Raw genomic sequence first — 9670 nt, forward strand, 5'->3', positions numbered from 1 at the left:
CTGGCCCCATAGGTCAGCACCTATAGGTCTGATCACTATAACAGAGAGGATTCAAAGTCTTGATCTGGATTTCACAGAGTTCAGGATAGGAGGCTGGGCTGCTGCATGCCTGACATAGCTCACAGAAATTTTGATGCAGCCTTTGAAATGGATGTAGAAGTTTTGCTAGGGGACGCCATGAAAGGATATAAAAATGAAGAAGTTTGTACCTAAAAAGGTGATTACTTCTTTGTAATCAAACATAGGTAATTAAGTGGCAACAGGTGATTCAATAACGATGTTCTGTTTAAAAACAGAAAGAGATAATGTCATCAAAGCAGACATATGTTTCCAATGGGGAAAGGTCCCAGTTGCTTCTTGCTCATCCTCAGACACTGATTGTGCCTCACTGCCAGACTTGGATACCTCAGCAGTTTATCTACCCAGAAAGATGAAGGTGTGATTATCGCATAATAAGCTTACTCATGCTCACTCTGCTCTTGCTGGCACATGCACAGCAGTTACTATGTGATGACAGTCTTCTCTGCAACAATCCAAGTGCAACTTCTCTGCAGCCTGGGGTCCCATTGCAGCCTGTGCCCCCACCTCTACAGATACATGTGCTGGTCATGGAAAGAGGAAGATGCTGCAGCCCCCGCTCAGTGTGCTCCATCTCCTAAGCTGTGCTATTAGCACCAGATGCACAGCAGCCATGTGCAATTCCTGCAGAAGGTGCCCTCCATCCATCCTCAGGATGGCAGAGAGCAGAAGAGGCTAGCCTCTCTGCCCCTCTCCCACTTAGGACTCTTGGCAGCAGCTGTTGTGGTGGCTAAATGGGCTGTTGAAGGGGTTCATGGCAAGAACGTTTGTCAAGCACTAACTTTCCACTCAAACCTGCAGCATCATTTCAGCTCCTAATTATAGCCAAGCTACCTTTTGGGGTTTTGTTGTGGGCTGTTTTTTACTTCAGAACAGGCTGCTCCTGTTTGTTATCAGCAGTGCAGAATCACTAGTCATGGCTGGATGAACAGGAGTCCTGGCTTTCCCTACTGCATCTGCATTGCTGGAGCCATAGCTGCTACAGGGGTCATTCTGCCAGGAATCTCAGAGGTAGCAGGAGGCTGAAATGAACATTTCTCAATAGCTCCACGTCTTGGGAAGTTAATTCCATCAGGAGGTAACACTGCTTCTAGAGAAGCTGCCATTTTTGGAGTTACAGCTGGTGCTGATGAGGCATTGTTGTGAGAAAAGTCCCACAGATAAGATTCCTCTTTAGTCTGACTAACAGTGCCCTCACCCTCCTTGGGGTCTTTTGAGCTATTCCTGAGGACTGTAGTGCCATTTCTGTCTACAGGTAGGTTGTAGCTCCTTGCCTCAATCAACTGAGCATTGCAGAATTTGGAGCATATGCCTCATTAGTGAGAAGGGACTCCCTAGTGCAGGTGTGATTCACCACTTTGGAGAGCATGTCAGGGATCAGGGCATGAAACAGCTTGACTAACAGAGGCAATAACAATGCAGGCAGGGGCCATGTTACAGAACTGAGTAACGAAACAGCAGCAACAGCTGAAAAAACTGTAATGGGACAGAGTGAGGGCACAAAGCAGAAACCTGGCTGTCCACAACACCTGTATCTGGGTTTCAGCTGGGAACAAACCCCAGCTGTTGAGAGAATCTGGAGTGCATCCTCCCATAAATTCCTTTTGGAGGTTCTTCATGTATCTCTTTTTCTAGACAAATTAATCTTGGGATCCCAGTGGCTGCATAGCATCCACTGCATACTAAAGAGCTAGTTATTCTGGAGCCAAATGCTAGGGAACAACAGTGCCCCGCTGCACGAGAAGCACATTAATTCCAGCATGCCTGAGCAGCGAGATGTGCAGGGACATCTCTCCAGAGATAGCGTGGCTCCTCTTCCATCTGGCAGCACAAAAGAGGACAGGCCTGAATCCTCAAGACATGAAGATTATATTATGTAACATGCATGCTGCCTGCTTCCCAAGACAGAGCTAAGTTAAACTATCTGTGTGATTCAACCCAAGGCCAAGTCAGAGAGGAGCTGCACTTCCCTCCCGAACCTGGGGGATTCTGGAGCAAGTGAGTAGCCTGAGGCTGGTGGGGGAAGGTAGATCCAATTCCAGCATGCAATGACAAACAGCACTGCCTGCAAGTGTAAAATCATGGCTGTGTAAAATCTGTAAGAGTGCTTATCATAAAGCATGCCCGTGAGCAAATACACAAGCATTTTTGGGGGAAGGGTTTGGTCAATCCTTTTTGACTTCACCTGTGCATAGAGAAAATTTTTTACAAAAATGGGAATACAGTTAAAACAAATAAGGGCTGCATTGCCTGCCCTGAATTCAGGAGAGTGTATTTCCATTTCACATAAAGGCCTAAAAAAGGAGTTCAAGAGTAAAATGTGTGAGTACTGCCCATAAAAAAGTCTTCAGCAAGCTGTTGATGGGAAGGCACAAAATGTCTGTGATGCTTTGCAGCAGTCCTCTTGGTTCTAGTTTCTTAGTCTGTATTATTTCTCTCACCTGCATTTTCAAGAACATAATCATCTAGGGTAAGTATGATATCATACAAACAATTTACTAAAGTAAACTAAATTCTAAGCTGGTCTGGGCTGAGAATCAGGATACTAATCAGGAATCTGTCCTGTAACAGAAGATTAACTGCCTAGCACTCGTTTATGGCCTTTTCCCTCCGTTGCTTTTAGAGGGTTTCAGAAACACATCATGTTTCAATAGTCATATAGCCAAGTGTTGGTCTTCAGGCATATTGTATTTGGACAGGCATGTGTCTCCACCAGAGGAAGCAAAAAGCACTGACAGCTGGAGATTCTGTTTGCTTGAAGACTTGGTATTGCTCTCCAAGTTTTTCTCCACAGGAGAGGAATAATCCTGACAGTATTACAAAGGCATTATTGTTCGAGCTGTAATCCCTGTGCTCAAATCCACTCTTCGGGTTACTTGCATCCTGATTGCAAAGAGAGAACTTCCCTTTGTATTTGTCAGGACAGTAGCAGATAGATTGGTTGTCACTGTTTTCTATGGTCAAATAGCATTGAAGGTGGAAAGGCTGCAGCATGATCCTGTAATAAGCCTACAGGAATGGGAAAGGAGGATGAAGGGCAATGGAACAAAAATAACAGTCTACAAGAGAAATGGATGAATGACAGGAAAAACACAGTTGTAGAAGAGACAGATGATGGAAAAATAAGGGGCAGAAGAAGTGTTTAGGGACAAAGGTGAAGCTCCCTATACATTATAATGTAAATATACAGGACTGGCCAGAGGGCCAGGCTGTGCCCACAAAGTTTGCAGTGGGAAAAACAGGTAAGTGCAATCATCAGTGTGGAAGAGGGGACTTGTTTCCAAGGAGAAGCAACAAACTTTTTCACTGTGATGCTTTGTGAGGGCACAGACCTGGGTTTGCCTTTACAGCTCCATGTTGTTGGCACATAAGATACCAGTTAGAGAAGGAGACCACATTTCATGCAGAGATGATGCCCCAACCCTTTCTTAGCTTGTAAAACCAAACAGCATGAAAGAAGATGTAACAGAAATTCTGCTTTTCAATGGGACAGATACAACTGGGCTCCCTGAGCTACCATGTGTGGCCTAACTTTAGCCAGACTCCTATGAAGGGATCCAGCCTCCCATACTCCAGGCATGTAACAAAAGTAAATAATTTTCCTGGAATTACTCCTCACCCTACCTCCTTCCTACACACCCTTTTTGAGTCTCAGTTCACACAGCTAGGAATGCAGTTAATTAAGCTGGCTCAGCTTTGCAGTTTGCCATGGCTGGCAAATGTCACCTCTTTCATATCAGACATCTCTGTTGCCAAACTACAGTCAACTTCACTGTCCCATCTCTGTAGAAAGCACTGTTGTGCAAGTGGAGGTGAACCACAAGGCAGGCAGGAAGAGGACATTAAAGGAGAGGTCTGAGTACAGGTTCTAGGAAAAAAAAAACCCCAAACATCTGAAAATCACTGAAGCAAAACTGATGTGGTTTTAACAGTGGCAGTGGTCTCTCTCTCCATTTGACAGTCTCAAGGCATAAAATGATAATGTGACAAATAGTAAATAACAAAGGAATGCTCAGTTGGTCAGCTTGTCTTTGGCTTACACTGAGAGCAACAATTAACTTAGGAGGGAGAAAATTAAATAACTTCATAAATTTCCACTTCTCAGAAGACCTGAGCAAAGCTCTTTGGTAAGATCGAAGCTTTTCACAAGCTCATGCAGATGTTTTACAAGCACAATAAACTATGTACATGATGGAGTTATCCCTTGCTGAAATGTGACCTGGACTACAGGATTATGGCTGCTTTTCAGAGAGACAGGTGGACGCTTCAGCTGCATTAAAAAGGATCCCTGATTATCAGGTAAAAAGCCTGCTTTTTTTTTTTTTTTTTTTTTCCCAACTAGGAACATTTAATCTTTGCCAGACAAAAAAAAAGAAGAAAAAAGGTTATTTATCAACTGCCTAACGAATTAGGTCAGGGAATGGAAAGAGAGCAGCACTGAAGACCAGATACTTGCAATATGGGTTGGAAGTAGTTTAGGGACAAATTGTTATTGCTTGCTCATTGCCTGGCAGCCTGATCTCAGACCAGTCTCCTGGCAAAGAAGACCTCTTGTATTTATTTTGGGAGAGGGTTATTTTCCAGTGGGAAGAGTATTAAGGTGTATCAAGATTATCATACATCAGTCCTCATATTTTATGCTGCCACTTTTGATGCACCTGGGAAATCAGAATAAAAGTAGGTGCTGCTTTCATCCCTTGACTCTTTCAACACCAGCAACTAAAATATGAGCTGAACAACTCAATATGTTATGGAACAACTCAGTTATACAACATAAACTCAGTTATACAACAGACAGGCAAGAGTATGAAATAACTATAGTGAGTTGAAATTCATTTGGGATCAACTGGAGTGAATCACTCATTATCTCCAGGGCAGCTGTTCTCTCTCCGTAGAGCTGCTCTCTCTCAAATGTTTTATTTAATGAACATTGATACTGGTACATAACCAGCACAGTTATAAGTAGAATGCAGCTCCAGGGGGAGAGAGGGTTCTGCACATCTGGTTTATAACCAGAAAGAAAGCTGTAACAAAGGAACCTGAGTTACAAAATGTGGTCAGGTTTCCGTTAGCAGACAGTAGCCTCTTTCAGATGACAAATAGCCGGAGGATGCCAGTGGAGGAAGGACGCCTTGTTTCAGCAGCAGCTGAAACAGCTCCTGTGCAAGCATGCCCACCTCCCTGCTGCACCAGCAGGCTCATGGAGGGAGAGGGGCAAGATGCTGCTACCAGTCACACTGGCACAAGAAACTAGACAAAGGCACTGAGAATTCCTTATCTTGGAGATCTAAATTTTTTTTTCAATAATTAAATAAAAGACCTGATGTCCTGAACAAAATTACAGCTTATCACCCTGCCTAAATTACTTTTCAATTTCAGATAAAGCATTTTGTCAAATGTACAAATAAGTTCGTTGCAAAATGCTTTGTATTCCTCATTTCAGAGGGGTGCTGTGTTTTGGTAGTGGATCTAACAACATCTCATTAATACAATTATCAAGTTATATTGAACAATGTAGGTTTTTAGTTATTTCCAACAATTCCTTTAAACATCTAAAGAAGCATTTCTATTTCATAATTATTAAAGGATCAAGTTAACTCATACAGAACAAGTAGTTTTATCTGTGCAATGGCAAAAAATCAGCTTGGCAGTTTTCAGGTTGTCAGCATACACCAGTGTGTAAGCAGGGAACTGGTGTCAAAAGATGAGTTAATGACCATCGTGACTGCCCATGATTTTGCTTGAGACACAAATAATAAATCCTGGTATTTTTCCCCCCAGTGAAGAGTTCCTACAGGGATTTCAACTTTACTGCACTATGGCTTAGTTCCTTTCCATGTGAAGTGCAGGCAGTAACACCCGCTTTCCAAAGGGGTTCTCAGGCTTTTGGATTTAAGAGTCTCTGTTCAGATACAAAGGAGAAAGTGTTGCAGGCTTCTAAAAATCTTTCAACATAGCATGTACAGAAGCTGGAGGAAGCAGAAATCTGCCTCTGGATATGACTTCTAAATGCAAACTGTGGACTTATGCTGTAATGTCCTTTGCCTTTTGAGGCGGGTTTTAAGGAGATGTTAATATTTGCTGTCTGAAGCCCAAGTTTACATCTCTCTTTTATCTCCTTATTAATAACATCAAACTGGTTTAAAACTGTGTTTCCTGCATTTGTTTACTGGAAAGGCTCTCACTTTGGGCTGTCTTTACACTCTGGGCTTTGTTCAATCTGAAAATAGATGTCTGAGCTGAATCAATCCCCTGAAAAACATGTCCTTAAGTAAACATGAAGGGTTCATATTCTAAATATGCCAGTTTTAGTGTGAAGGCTCACTCCTAGTCTTTACTAAAATATATAAACATTGGGAAGAGCTGGAAATTGCCTAAAATAGCTGAATCGGTGTAAGAGGAATGTTCATTTACAATGAATTAACATCTTAAAAACCATAATTCAAAAATTTATTATTGATTAGCAAAAACATCTCTCCTTTACTCCTTTTCAGTAACTTTCTGGGATATCCACTGTCAAGAAACAAGTAGTTGTCAGTTTCCAGGTGCTCTCATCTATTTACCCAGCTGAGGAAAACCTAAGGCATAGTAGGATCTTATCAACACTGGCACTTTATGAAATGTCTTAATTACCTCAATTTATTATAGCTTCTTTCACTTTCCAGATGATTTAGAGCTGCAAACAAGGCTCCCAGAAGACTTTATAGAGACTCTGCTCATGACACCACTTAAATATGTACGTGACAGTAAGTGATACTCTTTCTAATAATATCAAATATTTTAAAATATACATTGTCTGAGCTTAGACATTTGAAACATATTGTTAATTTCCAATGGGTTTATGCATTAAAGGCGTGAGGACTAATGACAGACTAGGCAGATCAAACAGAGGTTTTTCCTGACACTCCAGCTCTGAAGGACTCAAATGTGGATAAGACTCTTATGTAAGACAGGCTTTTGGATATCACTGAAGTGCTTTACAATTAAGATTGAATATTAATAAAAGACTTAAACTGAAAACCTCCAGCTATTAGAAGGATTAGAACTTTGCAGTGGGCTAGGGGAATACATATGATGTCAAAGCCATTTTCTTGGTTGGGATCAAAGGCAGAAAAGGCTGTGGCAGAAACATCTTAGAAGAAGGGGAATAGGGCTGCAGCATCACATAACAATTATTATTATTATTATTATTATTATTAGCAACTACTTGTGCAGAAGAAAAAGGACAAAACTTAGGAGTGCAGCCTAGAGACCCTTGCTCAGAAATGTACCCTCTGACAGAAGGTATCTGCACAAGAGGGGAAAAGCATCCGCACATTTACACCCCTGTGGCTGTACTGGCTGTCCTGGGAAGAGCATGTGAGAACGGAATTCCCACTCAGTGCTTTTGTCATTCAGTGGCGATATCAGCTCCTCGCACCAGAGCAGTGGCCAAGAGGAATGAGCATGGATGTTTACAGGGCTCAATGCTACATAAACTGAGGTTTATTAGATTTATTTTCTGGAGATTGATTCTATTTTCCAAAAACAGTATCACAAGGAAGTACCCTAAAGGGTATTTATTTTGAGAGCCCAGGCCATGTCTCTGTGATTCTCATGGGAACAATTGCTCTGATAGATCTTCTACCGAAATATTAGGTTGTAATACACTGTAATCAGGTGAATAGTATTGGCTGCATTTTGAATATATTTCTTACTTACAAGGTATCCTCCTCTTGGAAAAACCTGGAGACTGACCCCCTCTGCCAATGTGTCATTCCCACATCATGACTTCTACGGCAGGGACTGCCTGTAGTATGTTCCCTCCCAAGGCATAGCCTTGGCCACTGTAACTGTAAATGATTCAGTCACCCAGGCTCAGGAGCGGGTACGTGGCAAAAGTCTTCATTGGGTTAAGTAGAGACAGCTGGAAATGCGTCACTAATAAGGAATAACTTTGAGAGCAGTTTGTGTGCACAGGGATTAAGGAATGCCATATGGTATCAGGAATAAAAAGATGCCAAGCAGTGTAACTTCAATGGAAAAGAAGAAGCTACCGAGATGTCCAGAAGAGCTGAAAAAGTCTGGAAATATAGAAGGCAATTGGGAAAACATAAATTGTATGTGTATGTGCTATAAATCCATGTTTATCTAAAAGTCATGTATGCCAGTAAAAAGGAAGACAATCAGAAGCTTTATTTTTCTTAATACTCAGTTTGATGCATTTGAAATGTTTAAGAGGTTCTAGTCAATTCTGGCAGTGAAAACTCCTTAGAAATCCATATACACTATGAGAGTGCACTTCATGTAAAAATTAAATGTAAAGATTTATTTTCTTTAGGCAAATATAAAAATAAAGAAAGTGAAGGTGAAGAAATGCATGTGCCTGGCTGATTCTTACCTTTTCAAAGATTACCAAGGGGTGTCTCTCCTGAGATTTTTTCAGAAAATACAAATTAAGGTCTGTCCTCTTAATAGGGAATTGATTCACTCTCAAAATTTTCAAAGCTGTTAGAAGGTCAAAGAACCAGCCTCTGGCAGTCATCCAGTGCAGAATGAAGTGCAAGTCAGATCTAAACTCCATGAAAACACAAAATACGCCATACAAGAGATCTGAGAGATGTAAGCACATTTAGCTCAAAGATCAAATCATGGAGAACCACACATGCTCTATGATAATAACCAGGATGGACCGAGAAAAGATTTGGCATGCAGAAGAAGGCACCAGAAATGTCATGGATCAGCTCTGCACATTTTGCCAGCAGCAGCAGAGCTTGCACAACACGGATGAGACCTCTGCAGTGCCACCTCCAGTGATCTGTTCATAGGGGGAAAGTGCAGTGTTGCAGCAGGAAATGAATATGCTATCAGCTTTAAAGGAAATGAAACATTTATTAAATTGGGCAATGGCACACAAGTACCATGCTAGATGCAGTCTTATGTGCAATTAAAAAATAAAATAACAAATAGAGCAAGGGATATCCAGGTAAAATTCAGAGATTATACTGATAAACCTGTCACTATTAAAGGATTATAGAGACTAGATATATGAGTAAATAGGAGACTGAAAAACATTTAAGGGTAGTGGCAAGAGTATTGTTTACTGTGCCAGAGGCACAGCAAGCCCTAGACTTGAGCAAATGGCAGCACAGGTAGGAAAGTTGATACAACACGGAAGGCAAAGAAAAGCTCAATACTGATTTTCCAGCTGAACACATCAGTTGTATCTCTAAGACTTTCCAGTGACAGAAAGGCTTATTGGTCTCAGTCACCAACTAAGTAAAAAAGACAAGCGACAGAGAAAACCCAACATGCTGCTTTCTCAGTGGTATTGACGCCATATTCTGTCACTGTGGATAACTTCCAGTCTCCATTATCCTCACTTCAACGATGTGGTGAAAATCACTATTAAAATAAGTTATCATTTATTGGCAAATCCTCATGATAAAACTTTGCAGTCAGATGGTAATATGTATTTAATATCAGATAATTTGATCTGAAGCAAGTAAATCCAAATTACTCACAATGAATTAAAATTCTAATTGATCCTTAGGAAACTGTTGGTTAGATTTATTTCTTTCTTACAATCTAAAGATACGTAAAAGGAGACTTG

Source organism: Corvus cornix, chromosome 15 (genome assembly GCF_000738735.6).
Source record: "Corvus cornix cornix isolate S_Up_H32 chromosome 15, ASM73873v5, whole genome shotgun sequence".
NCBI classification, from domain to species: Eukaryota; Metazoa; Chordata; class Aves; order Passeriformes; family Corvidae; genus Corvus; species Corvus cornix.